General features: G+C 34.8%; 1 long non-coding RNA gene across 2 annotated transcripts; it reads right to left on the minus strand.

The window, feature by feature from the left end:
- Nucleotides 1-1,061: 1,061 nt before the first annotated feature.
- Nucleotides 1,062-11,899, minus strand: LOC141376496 (uncharacterized). Of its 2 annotated transcripts, XR_012386910.1 has the most exons (5): nt 11,848-11,899; nt 10,969-11,110; nt 7,935-8,001; nt 6,925-7,075; nt 1,062-1,759 (listed from the first exon to the last, which is right to left on the minus strand). It is a non-coding gene; the product is annotated as an uncharacterized lncRNA (long non-coding RNA). The 2 variants fall into 2 exon arrangements; XR_012386911.1 differs by lacking the exon at nt 7,935-8,001.
- Nucleotides 11,900-21,558: the final 9,659 nt, after the last annotated feature.

Below are 21,558 nucleotides of genomic sequence, written 5' to 3' on the forward strand. Positions count from 1 at the left end.
CATGCAGATTCACCATTTGCGTGTGGATGCGTGCATGTGCGCCGCGCGTTTATGTGCAGACGAGCAGTCACAGTTGCGAATCAAATGCTGAATAAAAACCAGTTAAACTCCTGAATCAATATTGGAGTGAGTTTTGCACGCTGGAAGAAAGATAATACCATGACTGAAGTATTTCTGTTAGGCAGGTCATGTTCTGTGCTGATGTAGATTGTGTTGTTATGAATGGGTTATCTGCACAGAAGTGTTGTTCAGCCACTGAAATCTCCCCGTGAAAGATTGATGCGACTATTTTCCGTTTCATAAGGTCCTTTTACAGCGTTGATAAAGTAGATTTATATTTAGTTTAACAACAAAACATCAGTAAATAGAGCTATTCGGCCTAGCCTACTTTACTGAGCTGAAGATGCTTTTGTATTTATATTGGGTCATTTCTGAACAATGACAGCCTGTGATGCGCTCTTTATATTGTTCACCACTACTCTGAATATTCATGTGAAATAGCATGCAAATATGGTTTAGTAATAAGTGTAATTCCTGCACGCCACCGGCTAAACACTAGCTACATTTATAAATGGTGAATGACATGATCTAGTGGGTTGTCCACTGCCATCTTTACGATGAGCATTCGTGTTTTAGGAGGCGTGGCTTTGGATGGCAGGGGAGGGACTGTGTTTCAAAGATATTATGCCAACCGGTTAGCATTTTGGCAGATCACCTACTGCACCTATAACTTGTTTGTTAATTAAATCCTGTTTTGTTATTTAGCCTATTATTTTTAAGTAACAGTGAAGTTGCATATTAACTTGATATGCAAAGAATGGGAAATAAATTCTTTTTGACATGCTGATTTTGGTAAAAATTGTGAATATAGGTAATACTCGCCTTGCAATTTTAAAATCATTGTATTTTTTTTCCTTTGAGCAGGCAATTTTCAATTTAAATGATTGCTGCTGCAGTCTGAAAGTCTCGGTTAGGCAATGCTGACGGACACAGCTAAAGCTGGACAAGTTACAGTTAATTGATTATTAATTCTGATAAGAATAACATCAACAACAAGATAATATTAATAATAAGTCTTTTATTTAAAAATGAATTTAACACATGTAATAGGTCTACATAAATGTGAAACGAACCAAACATCATCTTTAAAATAGTCAGGCCTCAGCTCTCTGTGATATCTCTCCCTATCATCGATACACAACACTACTGTCAATCGGCACAACCCTATCTTGTAGTAAACATAACTCCAAACTGCAATATGGTCATTTAAATGTCGTTCGCGCATCGACGTTCAGGGGTTCGAATCGAGATCGCCATCTTTTTACGATTAACTATGCAGTCCAACTATCACTTGCCAGTAATTAACCAATCTTTTATAGTAAAATCTGTATGTATACTATTGGTCATACTGTATGAATTAACTCCAGAATATCTGGCATGTGAAAATACATAATTGAGCTATCCTTTCATCTTTAAATAAATTGCTTTAAGACATAATTGTATGATGTTATATAGTTAGAACAAGATTACATTTTAAATAAACCTGCCAAAGGGTCTGTCTTACCTTGTTCTGGTTACTCTGCCCTGTTCACTTAGCAGCAAAGATCACTAGATAGGCTACCTGGTGCCTGAATGAAAGGGTTACCGTCTTATTCCCTGATCTTCTTGCTTTGTCTGACTGTTGTGGCTCAGTTTGTTTGTGAGGATCACTCATCTTCACGTTGTCCAAAGCAGGTGAGGAGACAGAAGCATTATGGGACTGGATGTCAGAAAAAAAACAGAGAATATCGAAATCAGAAATATTTGTCAAGACAGAACAAGTATATTCTTCTATTTCTATATTCAGGGTTTCTGCAGATATCATAATGTCAAATTTAAGACTTATTAAGACCTTTTTAAGACCATTAAGTATTAAATTTAGGACCTGTATCACAATATCAAAAACACGCATACACATAAAGAGATCAGAAGAAGAAGAAACAGACAGTAAAATCTGACAAATAAACAGAGAAGTAAAAAGCTTCTGGAACTAGGTAATATCATTAATATCATTCAGGATAATCGTTTTTAATTATTTTATAATTAATTATAAAGATTTTTATAACCATTCAAGATTTTTTAAATACATTTTTTTATCTAAATGATGCATCACATGCTTTTCTTCATATCTCAGACAGTTCTACCCATTAAAGTTAAATATTAATGGCAACAGATCTTGGGTTGCTCTACAATTATATTTTTTATTAAGGCAGAAATAAAAACAGAAAACAATTTTTTATTTTTTATTTTGCCCACTCAACAATTCACACATGACTTTCTGGCTAGTTTAGTTATCACCAATAAAGCCTAGAAATTGGGCATCAATATACTGTAAACTGATACATATATTCATACATTCCTTTCCAGTTGAAGTCAGAATTATTAGCCCCCCTGTTTATTTTTCCCCAATTCCCGTTTAATGGAGAGCAGATTTTTTTTTCAACACATTTCAATCATAATAGTTTTAATAACTCATCTCTAATAACTGATTTATTTTCTGTTTGCCATGATGACAGTAAATAATATTTGACTAGATATTTTTGAAGACACTTCTATACACCTTAAAGTGACATTTAAAAGCCTAATTAGGTTAATTAGGTGAACTTGGCAGGTTAGGGTAATTAGGCAAAATTTTGTTACTTAATTTTAGTTTGTAACTTGAAATTGTTTTAAATTCGAAATTGTAATATAGGTCTATACATCAGTGTAAAACCTATGAATGATGGAAAAACATATTCTGTAATATTAAAACCAACTGGGTCTCCACTTTTGCATGGACTCTTTTTTTAAACAAACTTATCCCTCAGGTTTTTCCAAACTTTTACAAAAACTGTCCTCCTTTCCCACTGCTGTTGCAATTTCTAGCCAAAAAGTATTGGTCATCTGGTTCTACTTCTCCCTATGATCACGCATGGACTGATCATAAAGAAGATGTGTGTATAGGGCTGGATGATATGACAAAAATTTATATCACGATATACTTCTTAATTTCGGTCGATATGATATAATTCCGATATCGATATGGACAATATTAAAAAGACATAAAAAAACTGCCAAGAACGCACACAATAGATGTCTGTACCTACAAATATCTGCAAACTGAATTTGCAAAGTCTATAATACCTCCAGGCTCTTATAACTTTTCTTTTAATAAAAAGGTTTAAAAAAATTTTACTTGTTAACTTTTTCAAATGTTCACTCTCTTTATTGTATTTAGCCTTTACAAACAGACATATATATATATATATATATATATATATATATATATATATATAAAATATATATATATATATATATATATATATATATATATATATATATATATATATATATATATATATATACACACACACACACACACAGGGCTTTACATTAACACCCGGCAACACGCCAAATTCAGGTAGATTTCAGCTTTGGCGTGTTAGACAGTCACTCCCACAAGCCACTTTGCCTGGTTGAAAATATTTTTTTTTCAATTTTGTAGTTTTCCTAAAAGCAGGGTTCGACAATATAAGGATGACCCAATATGCGTGCAAATGTGATCTTAGAATCGAGAAGTAAAATAATTGTGATCAAGTGAGCAGAAGAAAGCAAGTGAATACCAAATGAGAGGATGATCATTAGCCACGACAGATTACTGTAAATATTTTTGATACATGACAATAGTTATTTTTTAAAAGTCAATTGCTTTTCTTTCTTTTTTAAGAAATGTTTTATTAAATAAAAAGTATAGTATACAGCTATATTTTGCTTGTTTTGACACATTAAAAATTTGTGTCTAAGAAATAATTATTGTTTTGTATGGTTATAGAGATACATTTGGTAAATCGTTAATTTTGAGCTCTAAAAAAAGTCATGCTAGTCGTGCAAACACTATAAAACCATGACTCCTTTGCTCATGCTCATTGAGCAAGCTCATACTCGACACACAAAAAGTGAAATGATTGGGACATAACACAAAATTTAAATCCAGTAATTTTAGCATGTCAACGTCAAACTTATGCATATAAAATATATTTTTCCAACAACAAAATTGTGGATAGTGAAAATGCAGAGTGGCTAGTAAAGTTGGAAATCTACTAGCCACAGTGGCTGGTGATCAAAAAAGTTAATGTCAAGCCCTGTGCATATATATATATAGCTTGTTCATTCACATCTGTATTCAGGGCACACTTCAGGGCAAACTTTAATTTTTTCCGATATTAGCGTAGTCGCATGACTCAATAAAACTATAGGTCTTCTGAGAAAATTTGCTCAGGCGAATGAAGCGAACGGGAGGTAGTGGAAGCTACAATTCCCATCAGCCCAGGGGTTGCCATCATTCTTTGCGGTCTGTTGTCGCTACAGATCCAGTAATGCGGAAATGAAGTGTGCTGCTAGAAGCAAGGATGAAAAAGACCTGGAAGTGATCAAACATAAAGCGGTGTTGTCGCGCGCGTTCTGATTAGCTGTGTTATCGCGCGTGTTCTGATCAGCTGTGTTGTCACGCGCGTACTGTAAAGCGGGGAGGGGGGGTTGAGCGCGCATACTCAAGAGCAGTGTTGTCGCGCGCCTACTGAAGAGCGGCACGGAGGGTGTGTTGCATCGCGGGGGCACTTTTGATCGTTTTGGAAGGGCATTTTCTATCCAAGACTAAAAAGGGCATGTGCACGGCACAGGTTGAGCCCTATGTGTGCACGTGCCTGCAAGTTGCGGAATACGACTAATAACAGTCATGGGGACTGCAGAACACAGCACACTGTTTAGATTGATGCAGACATTGACTTGTACCGCAAAGAGATCTCTATCTCACTCATGGTTTGTCCTCTCAAGTGGGGGAAAGACAATGCACAACATTACCCACTGCTGTCAACCTGGGCCAAGTCATATCTCTGTCCCAGAAACCTCAGTCCCAAATGAGAGGGGTTTTTTCTGTTGCAGGGGGACATTGTAGAGATACCAGCTTTTACCAGATTATAGTTATAAGATAATTTTCCTTAAAGCCCATCTCTATCTAAGTGAGTGAGTGATTAAATGTTGAATGTGATGAGTTTTCAACAATACTAAATTGAAACTTTATTTTTTTACATGGTTTAATATTTTTTTGTTATTAAAATTGAAGTTCCTGTTTCAAAGCTAACAGATAGATGGCTGATTTGTATGTCATTGACACTTTTGGCACTTTTTTGGAGTATTTTCATAAGTTTTGTTTTTCCTGTAAATGATTCAATAAATACCGTACCGTGACATTCATACCGAGGTATTAACGTACCGTGAAATTCTGATACCGTTACATCCCTAATGCAATCTATAAGATCTTAAAAATATAATTATTATATATATATATATATATATATATATATATATATGCAAATTTATATCGAAATACCGGAAATGAGTTTAAAACTCATATCACGTTACTGAAAACAATTCTATAGCGATATATATTGATATCGAATCATTGTCCAGCCCTAATGGGTGTATCAATGGGTGTATCAATAGGTGTATGCATGCATCAAGTTTATATATGCGCAAGTTTCATACATGTTTTGAACATAGTATAGGTTTATATGCGAGTAATTTATATGCTCGTGTTGATAAGCAAAGTTTTATTTAGATCCTACACGGTGCCTCATAGCCATCTGTGTCGGGAAAGTGGATGGTGAGGCGACAGGTTGACTTAAACTTAAATGATGCCTCATCTTCTGTCATTGCTTCTGACTCTCAGTATGTTCTATCGGGTGGAACAGATTTGATGTGTTTCCGCTGTTAGTCGGCAGACTCTGCACCACTCTACCGCACATTTTGCAGAGCACCAAAACTAAACGTTTATCGAAACTTAAAAAGCTGAATCACTTCCACACCACTGCATTCATCTTTCCTCTCTCATCAACTAATTTGTCTGCATTCTTAGTTGTGGAAGCTTGTTCATTCACATCAGTATTCAGGGCACACATTTTGTAGCATTTTGTTGCATTCTGCGACGGAGCAGCTTAACTAACTTCTGAGCGCTGGCAGTGGCAGCGTGTCTGTGATGTACGTCATCATGCAAGTGACATCACGCTCATTCTGAGCACGAAAAGTCATTCAGTGACAAATGATACAAGGTATAAGATCTTATCTATAATAAAACAGATGTATGCAAATGTATATCGAAATACCGGAAATGGGTTTAAAAATCATCACTGTTATTGAAAAAAATCTATCGCGATATATATTGATATCGAATTATTGTCCAGCCCTATGTGTGTACAGTCATACCTGTTTCAGACAAAATCTCTTCAAAGTGTTTCATATTCAATTCAAATCAAATTTGAACCGCACGAACTGAAAAAACATTTTGTGAGCTCTGCCAGCCAAAATCATGTCGCGGCTGGCGGACCTCCATAAACACAGTGATGACATCACATTTACCGCGCGCACTGAGTTCAATAACAGAAAGCTGATTGGCAATTGTCGGTATAGGGCATGTCGGTCTTATTTGTAGTTGTAATAACGCAAATTACAATTGGACTAGTGAAATAAAGAACTACAACACCCTGAAAACCTAGCAACAACAACAAAAAAAGAATTTAAATGAGTTTTAGATGTAGCGTTACTTGGACATCGCAAAAATAAGACCTGTGCAAAAATATTTTAGACTTAGAACAGTGAATTTAGGACTTTTGAAGGCCTTAAATTTCGATTTTTTAATTTTAGAATTTTTAAGACCCCGCGGAAACCCTGTATATTCCTTCTGACCAGACTTTCTACTTATACATGTCAGTCAGTATTGCTATTTTGACTGTCAATATTACAGAATAAAGCATCCGTATAATTATGGTTGAATTTTATGTTTCATAATATAGACAATTGGTAAGTGAACCTACTGATTTCTGTAGACTCATACTACTGACCCCTACTCACCATAACCAGAATCTCCATAATTGTAGGTTATATCTTCTCCTGGAAGTATGTTGCACACAGCAAAGATATGATTTTCATTTTGCAGTTAGGAGCTTTGTGGTCATCATTTACAAGTCTCCCTAAAGACCCATCTTCTTTCGATGCATCCATGCTGTAAAACATAAAACAATCACTAAGCATAAAATACAAACAATTTTTAAAGTTTATACATTTAAGATGTACTATTTTTTTTTCTGTGACCATCTTCAAAGAGGTGGTAACAATAGTATCGAGAATTAATTATATTTTAAAACTTGCTAATTATTTCACTAAAAACTACAGATTTGATTAGAAGTGTTAATTTACATTTCACTTCCCAATTTCTGTAATATATTTTTTATGTCTGTGAGGAACATTTTTTATGAAATTGCAATCAAATATGGGAACTGATTGTAATCAGAATGATCAGAATCAGAAATACTTAAATTTTGAGACGCATAATATATTATTGGCCATATCGATATCAGCCGATAAATGCTATTTTTTTAATGTTATGGTCATCAGTCTGATATCAAAATATGGCCGATATATTTAAGCTGATAGATTACAGAATTGCCTGCCTTGCACATGCGTGGGTCGAACTTGTTCAGAGTTGTGCAGTGCTTGGACATTATTGTTGGGTGATACACAATTTTCATATCATCCACCTTTGAGATCACCGATCATGATACTATAGCATAGGCCAGGGGTCACCAATCTTATTTCTAGAGGTCCAGTGCCCTGCAGGGTTTAGCTCCAACTTGCCTTAACACACCTGCCTGGGTGTTTCAAGTATACCTAGTAAGACCTTGTTTATCTTGTTCAGGTGTGTTTGATTTGGGTTAGAGCTAAAATCAGCAGGACACCGGCCCTCCAAGAACAAGTTTGGTGATCCCTGGCATAGGGGCACGGCAGTGTTATGTTTGCTTATTTGCTCATTTATTTAACCACATCTAAACATATTTAATAACCTTTCGGCTAATCATACTCACCACCCAAACTTGTAATCAAGAACAAAATCCCCTCTGAATAAAGCTTCAGTGGTGAAAACTCATCCTCCTAAACAAAAGACGTTCATTAGCTGCAGTTTCTTGAAAATTAATTATCATTGGTTCATAATTGCATTTTTAGAGTTTGCATTAAATTCTACATACTTTTGTGTTTTTATTTGAACTAAATGTTCTACTTGTCCTGTATGCTTCTCAAGCTTTATGAGAAGTGTCATTCATGTCTTTTCAGGTGCACTCAGAGGGCAATCGCCTGTTATGTCATGTCATTCAGCTTTTAATTGTTAGCATGATGTAGGTCTTTGAAATAATATTTATACAATATAGTCATAATGACATGTATAGATGATTAAACCAGTGTGTTTAAACTAGTTTTAAATTTGTTTGTTTTTGTAGTTTGGGCCAAAACAAATGTTTGTTGCAATTTTAATAGTTTAAGTTCATTTGATTGACTATTTAAAAATCTGTGGATATTATCAATGCATTTATTGGATAAAATAAAATTGCTACCTTTTACTGTAAAAAGTCCCCATCCCCAGAAGTGATTACAGTTACACAGTCATATATATAAATGTGTAAAAGGTAAAGCACTATGAATATATATTTAAAAGAAAATATGTCAAATAAATGATCAGATCTCTGTGTGGAGCACTGGCTGTTGTCAGACTCCTTGTGCAAACAAAAATTTCTCTGAATAATTACAATATATAGCTAAATGTATTTGAAAACATAGACATACTATTGAAAATTAATACTTTAATTCATTAGAGTAGTACTTCTGTGGGTATTTTGGTTAAAGTAACCTAAAAGTAATACAAAAGTAGTGTAATGCATTTCTGAGATATTAATATTGTCATTTAACCAATTACAAAAAAAGAAATGGCAGTAACTTTTAATATATATATACTGTAATGCATTACATTTTGGAAGTAACTTGCCCAACCGTGTTCGCTATTGTTTGTTAGCACAAAGATTAGATATTAACGGGGATTTGGAACAAAATTGTTTATGCACAATGGGCTCTCTGCACAGCTAGAGTTTTAAAGCCAACGATAAACTTCCGGTGATAGCCTAATGTGGGTATTTTCAATTTCACAAAGTTGTTTGTACATCATCAATGTTGTAATGTAATTACAATACATTCAGTTAAACAGACTAAAGCATTCATTTAGTTGTTCAAGCGTAAAATTAGATGAACGATGGTATAACCACTAGCGCCGTCAGTATAGCAAAAGGCTAGCGCAGATATTCCATTGAAAATACTGGGTAAAGTCTAAATCGAATACGTGGCCGGCTGGTATGTGCTATGCACATCCATATAGCAGCATTTTTATGACACTGTATAATAGGCGACGCGGTGGCACAGTAGGTAGTGCTGTCGCCTCACAACAAGAAGGTCGCTAGTTTAAGCCTGGGTCAGTTGGTGTTTCTGTGTGGAGTTTGCATGTTCTCCCTGTATTCGCGTGGGTTTCCTCAGGGTGCTCCGGTTTCCCCCACAGTCCAAAGACATGTGGTACAGGTGAACTGGGTAAGATAAAAATTGTCTGAAGTGTATGAGTGTGAATGAATGTGTATGGGTTTCTTAGTGATGGGTTGCAGCTGGAAGGGCATCCGCTGTGTAAAACATATGCTGGAATAGTTGGCGGTTCATTCTGCTGTGGCGACCCCAGATTAATAAAAGGACTAAGCTGAAAAGAAAATGAATGAATGAATGTATAACAATAATGAATATTTTTACAGTACTGTGACGGTTGGGTTTAAGGTTGGGGTGGAGGTAGGCTTTAAAAAATAAAATGTATTGGGTATTTTAATAGATAGCAGCATAAATAATACTCAATACAACTACTGTTTTACGTTACTGTGACAGTTGGATTTAGGGTTGGGGTGGGGATAGACGTTAATAAAATACAACAAATGTGAAATTTAAGAAATAATATAAATAGTTTTCGTTAACTTTCGGCTGCAACCATATCTGATCTAGCAACAACCAAAATACAGGGTAAAAAAACTGTCATATTTTAAAGACATGGCGGGGGGATATGGACTTTAATGCAGTGCTTCTTGTCCGATCTGAAACCCACTGCATCTCATATATAACAGGTAGTGAAGATTACTGATTTTTAAAGAAATCAGATCTTAAACGTGACAATTTTGAAATGGAAAGATGTCATTGGAAGCCATTGGAGTGCCTGGCTGAAAATTAAAAGTCTGGTAATCTGTAAAATATTTTACAACATTACAGATACATTAAAAACTAATTTAAGTGTGTGTATGGTTTGCATTGGTTACTTTAACAATTATAATAGCAAAAATAATTAATGTAGTGCTTTGTTGTATATACACATGTTCAGAGTTAATAAATGTTTCAACCCAATTTAATTGCAAAAGTATGATAAAGTACAACAGGTAACACTTTAAAATAAAATTAATGGATTAAAGTCAACGGTGAGAAAAAAGCCAGATTCATTACAGTTACTGTGCTAATATAGGATAAAATAATACAACTGAATATTATTAGTTATTATTCCCATTTAGTAAAACGACTAACTTTAGTAAAACGATTGTAATCAGATTACTATAATTTTAACACATACATAAGCATTAAGAAATTATCATCACCTAAGATTAACATTAAACTTTACCAATACTTTTAATTAACTAATGTTTACTATTAAAGCCTTCTTGCACAGAGTTAACGTACAGTACAACTGACCTATAAATATTTTAAATTTTAGTAACAGTTTCAGTTAATATTTCAACCTGTAGTAGGCCATATGAACTTGAAAATATTATTGAAAAACAATTAAGTCTCTTAGAATGTTGCACTGTTAACAATACCACTGCAACACAACATGGATTTTACTAAAAAGAACTGTAAAAGTTTACATAATAAATAATTATTCAATGTATTTTGAGTTCCCATAATGTCAATATTGTACATGTTCATTATTATTCTATATTGAACCACTGCATAGAGAGATATAGACAGAGAGAGAGAGTGTTTGTGAGTATAACTTACCTTTGTAATTGTTGATGAATTGCACTTGCAGGTTTGTCACTTTTACAACAAATGTAATGTTCTGCATCCTCTTGAGGTATTTTACGCTTTCTGTTTTTTCTTAATCCCAGCATGAAGACAAAGGGCATGTTTCCTATAAAGACTTTACGAAAAAATAAATATAATAAATTATATTATGCTAATAAATAACATAAAATTAATAGCATAATACATTATATATATTGTCTATTGTTCTGCTGAACCCAAATGATTTCACATAGATGTAGTAATGTACTTCTATCTAAAAATTTAAATCAGAAATTAAATCATAATGTAATTAAAAACAGAATAGGTAGGATGTAAATCACATCCAAGATTAATTTTCCTATATTCGTTAAACAAAGCTATAAATACATTGTTATTTAGATTGAAAACAGGGCTAGACCCACATGAACCATTTTCATGTTTTTGTAACTTTACACACCTCAAAATTATATATACTTTGATATAATAAAGACGTTATTTATATATATATATATATATATATATATATATATATATATATATATATATATATATATATATATATATAATGTTCTGTGCGTTTGGGCAAGCTAATTAACATCATTAAAAGGCTTATTTACTTAAAGAAATTTAAAATAATCACCATATTAAACAAAAAATAAAGATTTTATTTTTGGGGCAACCACACAAGCACACGCAAGCACTATTTTGATCAACAGAAATGTGTGTTAAACAGTATACAGCTAACATTGCTATTAAATACATTTCAACAAATATAATCGACAAAGGAATATAAGCACTAAACATACATCTTACAAAGGCAATGTTTTGTCGTGTAAGCAGTAATTATGCATTTAAATACATAAATTGATTTACCTGCTCTCCCAGGAGAGATGAGATGAGTTCGCGGGAAAAGGCGTCTCCAATTGATTGCGTCATTAGCACGTGTTTGCAAATGCCGCGCGTTCATGAGTTGAATGAGGCGCTGTGAGGGATGTGTGCTTAACACATACACATGAACAGAGGGGTGGGGGAGGGGTGAAGGAGGGAAACTGCAGCAGGTTCAACTTGGAGTTTGCAAAATGTATGCATCCACGTGTTGAAGTGTTCACATATTTGTTTTATATTGAACATGCTCTTTTCATTTGACTTTTTTTTTTTTAGAAAACCTGATTTTCTTTGATTATGGTGCACTTTAATTTAATCTCCAAATAAGTAAATAAATATATATATATATATATATATATATATATATATATATATATATATATATATATATATATATATATATATATATATAATAAAAAATAATTATAAAACAAAAAAATATATATATTTTTAAAGTAAAAAAAAAGTGAGGGGAAACCTGATAGGTGTTGTAGACTAGAATTACGTTAACAAACTAATTTTATATTATTGTCGTCGTCATCATAGTCATAGTCTCTACCCCAGGGCAGCTCTCATGAAGTGTCTGTGAGTTGACAGTGGGGGATGGGTGCTCAAGACACACACACACACACACATACACGCGAACAGAGGGGTGGGGGAGGGAAATTGCAGCAGGTAACACGCTTCAACTTGGAGTTTGCTAAATGTATGCATCCACGTGTTGAAGTTTTCACATATTTGTTTCACATTAAACATGCTCTTTTCATTTGACTTTTTTTTTAGAAAATCCGATTTCTTTGATGGTGCACTTTAATCTCCAAACAAATAAATAAATTATATATATATATAATTTATTAATTAATAAAAACAATTGATATAAAAACAGAGATTCTTAGCGTTTTAACACAATCTTAAGGCATGTTTTCAACATGCTTCCTGATCCATCAAACTTGTTTTTAATACTATATATATATATTTATTTATTTTTTTAAGTAAAATAAAAGTGAGGGGAAACCTGATAGGTGTTGTAAACTTGAATTACATTTACAAACTAATTTAATATTATTGTTATAGTCGTAGTCTACCCCAGGGCAGCTCTCTTGAGGCTTCTGTGAGTTGACAGTGGGGGATGGGTGCTTAAAACACAAACACACACACACACATACACACGAACAGAGGGGTGGGGGAGGGGAGCTGCAGCAGGTAACACGCTTCAACTTGGAGTTTGCTAAATGTATGCATCCACGTGTTGAAGTTTTCACATATTTGTTTCACATTAAACATGCTCTTTTCATTTGACTTTTTTTTTAGAAAACCCGATTTCTTTGATAACAATGCACTTAAATTTAATCTCCAAACAAATTAATACATTTCTTTATTTATTATATATTTATTTATTAATAATAAACAACTGATATAAAAACAGGGATTCCTGATCTATCAAGCATGTAGTTTGTATTTCTTTTTTTTTACTATATATATTCATTCATTCATTCATTCATGGGGTCGCCACAGCGGAATGAACTGCCAACTTATATAGTAAAAAAATGAAATACAAACTACATGCTTGATAGATCACATACACATTTTTATTAAAGGTTTTTTAAGTAAATAAAAGTGAGGGGACAGCAGAGCCTCAATTTAACCTCTAAACACATCTGATCGTACTAATTTGAGCTTCCAGAACTGGTTTGACACAGTATCACCAGTGATAAAATCAATCTCTAGTAACTCACTCACTCACTCACTCATTCACTCACTCACTCACTCAGTATCCTTCAGCATAGTTACTGATTTATCAGGGGTCGCCACAGCGGAATGAACTGCTAACTACTCTGGCATGTTTCCTACAGCAGGCCCATCTGCTACACCACTGCCTAATCCCTACCCCTAAACCTCACTCACTCACTCACTCACTCACTCACTCACTGTCCTTCAGCATAGTTACTAATTTATCAGGGGTCACCACAGCAGAATGAACCGCTAACTACTATGACATATTTTTCCTACAGCGGGCCCATCCGCTACGCCACTGCCTAATCCCTACCCCTAAACCTCACTCACTCACTCACTCACTATCCTTCAGCATAGTTACTAATTTATCAGGGGTCGCCACAGCGAAATGAACCGCTAACTATTCTGGCACATGTTTCATACAGTTGGCCCTTCCGCTACGCCACTGCCTAATCCCTACCCCTAAACCTCACTCACTCACTTCAGCATAGTTACTGATTTATCAGGGGTCGCCACAGCGGAATGAACCACTAACTACTCTGACATGTTTTATACAGCTGGCCCATTTGCTACGCCACTGCTTAATCCCTACCCCTAAACCTCACTCACTCACTCACTCACTCACTCACTCATTCACTCACTCACTATCCTTCAGCATAGTTACTTATTCATCAGGGGTCGCCACAGCGGAATGAACCGCTAACTACTCTGGCATGTTTCATACAGCGGGCCCATTTGCTACGCCACTGCATAATCCCTACCCCTAAACCTCACTCACTCACTTACTGACTCACTCACTCACTCACTATCCTTCAGCATAGTTACTGATTTATCAGGGGTCGCCACAGTGGAATGAACTGCTAACTACTCTGACATATGTTTCCTTCAGCAGGCCCATCCGCTACGCCACTGCATAATCCCTACCCCTAAACCTCACTCACTCACTCACTATCCTTCAGCATAGTTACTGATTTATCAGGGGTCGCCACAGCGGAATGAACCGCTAACTACTCTGGCATGTTTCATACAGCGGGCCCATCCGCTACGCCACTGCCTAATCCCTACCCCTAAACCTCACTCACTCACTCATTCACTCACTCACTATCCTTCAGCATAGTTACTAATTTATCAGGGGTCACCACAGCAGAATGAACCTGTAACTACTCTGACATATGTTTCATACAGTGGGCCCATCATTTTCACCCACACTAATACACTACTGCTAATGTAGTTGATCAGTACCACTGTGGAGGAAACCTACGCCGACACGGGGAGAACATGCAAACTCCACACAGAAATGCCAACTGGCCCAGATGACACTCGAACCAGCGACCTTCTTGCTGTTAGACAACTTCTTGTCGGCATAAACCTAGCCATAACTGTAAATTATTCTCAATATCAGAGAGGATGATTAGTCATATAACAATGATGTAGAAGCATGTAACCCTCAATGTAAATCAACCTTAACATAAAATGTGAACTTATTCATCAATCTGATTGACTAATAGAAATGTTGTTCCAGGTTCAACAGGTCAAGGGTGTCAAACTCAGTTCCTGGAGGGCCACAGCCCTGCACAGTTTAGTTCCCAGCCTGCTTCAACAAACCTTTAGGTTTCAAACCATAGACATTATAATAGAAAGCTAAACGCCTCATGGTCCGCTTCAGTCCGTTCTTCCGATAAGTCAACGAGGTTAATCCGGTTATGACTGCTCTATAAACAGAGGCAACTGAACAGAGGAGCTGCTGTTTTGCCTGATATAAAATATAAGAACAGTATATTTTCTTAACTGATTATAATTTTATGGTGTCAAAAAAAAAAAAAAACTTCCTGGCAGGTCTGTTGGAGCTAAACTCAGCAGGATTATGGCCCTCCATAACCAAGTTTGGACACCCCTGGTTTAAAGTGATCTATTGTCTGGGTTGGTGTTGTATATCCAATTTAAACTAGCTTGTAATAAGCTGCCAGTACATTTCCTGTTATTTTACAGACGTATTTCTCTAGATATTATTTCTTATACACTATATCATTCAAATACTGAAATGTCAATAAAAGTCACTTTGTTAAACTGTAGAGTTGAATTTTCAACATCAAAAAAGTGGACAGAGCAGAGATCAACATCCCATAATTAATTTTGTTATGAGTTTAGTTTTTTGTAATGCATATAGTGTATAAATGGCTCTAAATAGCTGTCCCACAGTAAAAACTCTTCATGGTAAAACGGTATAGTTGTTGTACCAAACAATGAATTAGTTATAATAAAGTTCTACTTTTCAAGTTCATAAAAGTGATATCAAGCCTTGTTAATGGGGCATCTATCTATTATAATGTCTGTTTCAAACAAGCCTGGAGGACTCAATTAGTTTGATCAGGGATGTTTCATTAAAGTAAAGCTGAACTGTGAGCTGTAGCCTTCCAGGAAGAGTTTCACACATGTGAGATGTTGATCCAAGAACATGTTCCACTAGGTGAAATCACAATATCTGTGTATTCAGCACTCTCATTATGCAAAAAGCACAAGTTTAATAGAAACAGTGAATGCAAAGCAAGGCAACTAAAACTTCTGTCAATGAGAGACTGACTGTCTTCATACAGAGCTCAGTCTGAGGCCTACCCTCTGACCAGGCTGATCAGGCTCTTTCATCCTCCTCATCCTCCTTCTCCTCCTTCTTTTCCTTCCCTCTTTTTAGGTTGTCGCCATTGTTCATATCTAAATTTGTAACACCTGTGTCTATTCTGGCTCATATTTTGCACATGCAGCTGTGAAAAAAATAATACAGAACTGGCACACATTCATACAGCTATCGTATCATTCCAAGTGTTTTATTTGTTTTTTACTGTCACTCTTTTTGTGTGGTGTTTTGTAACAAGAGCATCACAGTGCAAATCTGTTATAGTGGGCACACATCTGTTTAGACTTTTGTGTAAAGAGTGTCTGAAACTGCCTGAACTTAAGTTATTACAGAAAGACCATGGCTTTATTCCATTAAGAATTTGGCTGAAAAATATCAAATGCATGTAGTATTAATACATTATTATTATCAGTGTTGGGTAAACGATTTAAAAAAAGTAATGAATTACTACAACATTAAAGTTGTATTTACAGCTCTTCCAGAATACTTATCAATATTTCTTGAAACTAGTAACTGAACACACAAACAAATATCCACAAATACACTACAGCAATGGACTTGTAGTTTTGTAGAATTGGTGTTAATAAGGTAAGAGTGAAGAGTTTCAGTGAGTCTGTGTCAGTTTTCACGTTTAGTGTCTGAGCATTTAAAAAAGGCTGTAAATTGCTTTTCTACCATATCTAAAATGTAATTAAATTACTCAAGAAGAAATGTAATCACTTTACTCAATACTATCAGAATCTCTATAAATCTCAGTGCATAGGAAATATAAATCAAACATTTTTTATTCTTTAAGTATAATTTAAACCTGGCCTTTTAGCTTTCCTAACTTAAACAAATACTTTATTATCAACATGTTATTTAGATAACAAACAGAACTCTGGAAAAAGTTAAACATATAAAAAGTTTCCAAGTGATTTAACTATATATTATACACAGAACTGGCAAATGTCTTAATTCATTGTTTACATTTGAATGAAATAAACAGGCTTGAAGTATTTCTTATTTTATTTTATTTACATTTTTTAAGTTTTAGAAAAAAAAATATATTCACTTTGTGATTTCGTTACAGTAAGTTAACTAATTATTTTGGACTATACTCCCATCACTGATTATATTTATCTTTATCTAAAATGTAATTAAATTACTCAATAAGAAATTTATTCACTCATACTATTTATAATATATATAAATCTCAGTGCAAAGGAAATATAAATAATACACTTTTCATTCTTTAGAAAAATGATTTAAACCTGGCATTTTAGCTTTCTTAACTTAAACAAATACTTATTAACATGTTATTTAGATAAACAGAACTCTGGAAAAAAAGTTAAACATGTATACAAAAAGTTTCCAAGTGATGATACCATTTATTATACACGGATATACATCAAATTATATATTATATTCCGCCTAATTTCCTCCCGGTCGCACTCGGAGCTCCTCTCCTCCTTTCGTTCCCGGGCAGCTGAGCTCTTTGTAGCCGGAGGGAGCGTAGCTGCGGGCGGGGGAGGTGCGCGGTGCGGTCGCTGACAGTGTAGGACAGACAGACAGTTCAAAGAACACACAAACGAGGAAAACATTTGATTCTGTTGCGTGTCGCTCTCGCGGGCCGTTTCGCGCTATTATGCCACAGTATTCCTCGGATCTGCTAAGTTACTGTACAGCCTAAACTAAGTTACATACTGTACTTCCGTGTTATCCGTTCCCTCGGGGATACAACGCGATCTGCGCAGAAACAGTACGATTCAAACCTAGAATAAAGTACCGTGCTTAAGGACACCAAATATAAGGCTTTCTTGACGCAGTTTGGTCATTTTCATTTAAATACTAATTAAAGTGCAATTTTATTCATACTGTCTCTTTTATTCTGTGAAGTAACCATAGTAACTTGCTGCCGCCATCTTTATTTTTACGCACTTCGCCTCTGATTCGTCAGATCAATAGGGGGCGTGACATCCTCCTTGTATCTTTCTGATTGGCCAGATCCCAAAAGTGTGTATCATTGCGTCATTGCAGTTCTCCTAGAGGGCGCTGTGTTATACACACTTTTGGGGTGGGGGGATACACACTTGGATACACAAATCATGTAAAAGTGCATTTTGAGGACAAGTGAGATTTTAAGCCAGGACACCATTTTGAAGCATGCTGAATACTGCTATATGGTCAGACAAATGAGGACCAAGAAAAAGTCCTCATTTGTCAAGGTGGTCCTCATTTTACTGGTGTGTACTCTGGCGAAAGTCCTCATTTTGGACATAAGCAAGTACACACACACACACACACACACACACACACACTGATTTTGATGTGAAATGTGAGTGTGTGCTGTGTTGTTTTACACATACAGTGTAATAATATATATTATTAATATTATAAAATTCAATCATCAATAATCTCAGAAAAAAAGCTTTTTATCTTTAATAATTATTTACAAGTCCAGTTAAAACTGATTGATTAACCGATTGACTGTTTGACTTATTTCCCTGATAGACTGAATTATTGACATAATGATTGGCTGTTTGATTGATTAATTGGCTGACTGATTGGTTGTCTGATTTATTTCACCGATTGATTGATTGGCTGAATTATTGACAGATTGATTTATTGGGTGTTTAATTAACTGGCTGACTGATTGGGTGTTTGATTGCTTAATTGGCTGACTGACTGTCTGGCTGTTTGATTGAATAATAAGCTGACTGATTGGTTTTCTGATTTATTCACTGATTGATTGACTGTGATTGGCTGAATTATTGACAAATATATTGATTGGTTGTTTGATTAATTGGCCAACTGATTGGTTGTCTAATTTCACAGATTGATTGTTTGGTTGGCTGAATTTTTGACAAACTGATTTATTGGCTGTTTGATTGATTGATTGATTGATTGATTGATTGATTGATTGATTGATTAGCTGACTGATTGGTTGATTTAACAGATTGATTGTTTGATTGGCTAAATTTTTGAGAGGCTGGTTAATTGATTGGCTGTTTGATTGATTTATTGATTGATTGATTGATTGATTGATTGATTGGCTGACTTATTGGTTGATTTTACAGATTGATTGATTAATTGGCTAATTCTTTTTACAAACTGATTGATTGGCCGTTTGATTGATTGATTGGCTGACTGATTGGTTGATTGGCTGACTGACTGGTTGTCTGATTTATTTCACTGATAGATTAATTATTTGACTGATTGATTGGCCGGATTATCGACAGATTGACTGTTCAATTAACTGGTTGACTGATTAAATGTTTGATTGATTGATTAATAGGATGACTGATTGATCGGCTGTTTATTTGATTATTAGGCTGACTAATTGATTGGCTGTTTGATAGATTAATAGGCTGACTGATTGATTGGCTGTTTGATTAATAGGTTGACTGATTGATCGGTTGTCTAAATTATTTCACTGATAGATTGTTTACCTGTTTGATTGGCTAAATTATTGACAAATTGAATGATTGGCTGTATGATAGATTAATTGGCTGACTGATTGATTAATCAAAACAACAAAATCGATAAAACTAAATATAAACAAAAAAAATCATATTATTGATTAAAATCATAACATTATTGTTAAAATACATCTCCAAACTTCATGTTTTGCAAATATCCCATAAGAATTTCTCAATATAAACTGAAAATGTGTTCAGTATTTCATTCATCAGGTATTGAGTCAATGTTTAATTGATTTTTGAGTTCCAGATCTAGAGATTTACTATTTCAGAGCTGTATTTCTAATATCATTTACACATTTCTCCACTTCAGAATCACGTTCAAGGTTTCCCAATGGTCGCTAAATGTAACTGTCATATTTCATCATGATTTCTCACCCATGGGCCTCGTAATCTAGAGGCCTTTGCCTTTCATATAAGCCACTTCTGATAACAAACGATCAACTAGAAGTCAAGTTATTGTTTGCTGCTCCTAAAACTTGGATAGGCAACAAGACTTTTGTTCGGTAGTGTAAATGATCCCCAACTATCTATTTTAAAGGAATAGTTCAGCCAAAAAAAGAAAAATTATGCATCACAATACGGGAAAAAAAAGTAAAAGTGGTCACCATTTCCAGTTCATGGGGACTTTAAGTACTTTTGAAAGCTTCAAAATAAAAGTCACTATCATCCAACACCATTATAAAGCATGGAAGAGTGCGGATAATATTTAAAACTTCCTGACTGTGTTCGCCTGGGTTCTTAATTTATCTTACTGTACTCTCCATGCAATTAACAAACCATTAACTAAGACTTTTAGCTCAATAAACTATTAATTAGCTGCTTATTAATAGTTAGCAAGGCAGTGGTTGAGTTTAGGTATTAGTGATATAAAATAAGATGCTTTATAAGTGCTAATAAACAGCTCATATGTTAACAATAGATGTAAATAATGTGAATTATTACTCAAAGTGTTACCGAAAGTCAAACACACAGAAGATGGCTTGAGGGTGAGTAAATTATGGGGTCATTTTCAATAGGGTATATGCACACAGGAGGACTTTTAATTTTTAGTAACCCAGTTAAAGCTCTGCCGGTGAACTGTTATAAAGTGTTACGGTCTGTTTTCTTTAATAATCACTGATCTTCACTGCCTGATTGATTTACGATATAAAGTGGGTCTCAGAATGTCCAGGAAGCACTGCATTAAACTAAAATGAGCATTTATTTCACTCCAGTATCTTCAATGGAGTTTCTGCGCTCGCCTGCTGATCCTGACGAAGCACATTTCATCTCGTTTTACACTTAAATAACTAAAGGAATGCTTTAACTAATTAAATTTCGATTACATCACTACATCAATGCTGTTGAAGGAACTTTATAATATTGAAAAAGTTAACCAGAAGTTTATCGGTAGGGGAATACATGATGTGCATACGCTATTTTAGGTGAACTATTTCTTTAAGAGAGTGGCATTTCATTGGCATTTGGATACAGTTTTGGCTTATATAACCAAGAAATCAATCACAACACACTGAAGCTCTTTATCTGCAGCCGAAAAACAGACGAAACATCACACACACGGCTCACGGACACTGGTTCATGCTCCTCGGGGAATTTATTAAGTGCTTGTTTTTTTCGTGTTTTTCCGTTCATGTCACTTGCGCTCCTGTCTGGAATGGTGGTGCGGACAGTGAAGCAACAAGAGTCATGTTCTCAGGCTAGAAAAATCATTTACATCACAATTATTAGTAGTATTTGTACTGTGTTTTTTTTTCTTCTTGGTTTTACCGACTTTGAGACCACAAACATTCCAGCAACACACTCTAGGGTAGATGAGAAACAATCAGAAAAAAGCTCGACGTTTTGCATAGTATTAAATGAACAAAGACA

Source organism: Danio rerio, chromosome 11 (assembly GCF_049306965.1).
Source record: "Danio rerio strain Tuebingen ecotype United States chromosome 11, GRCz12tu, whole genome shotgun sequence".
Taxonomy (NCBI): Eukaryota; Metazoa; Chordata; class Actinopteri; order Cypriniformes; family Danionidae; genus Danio; species Danio rerio.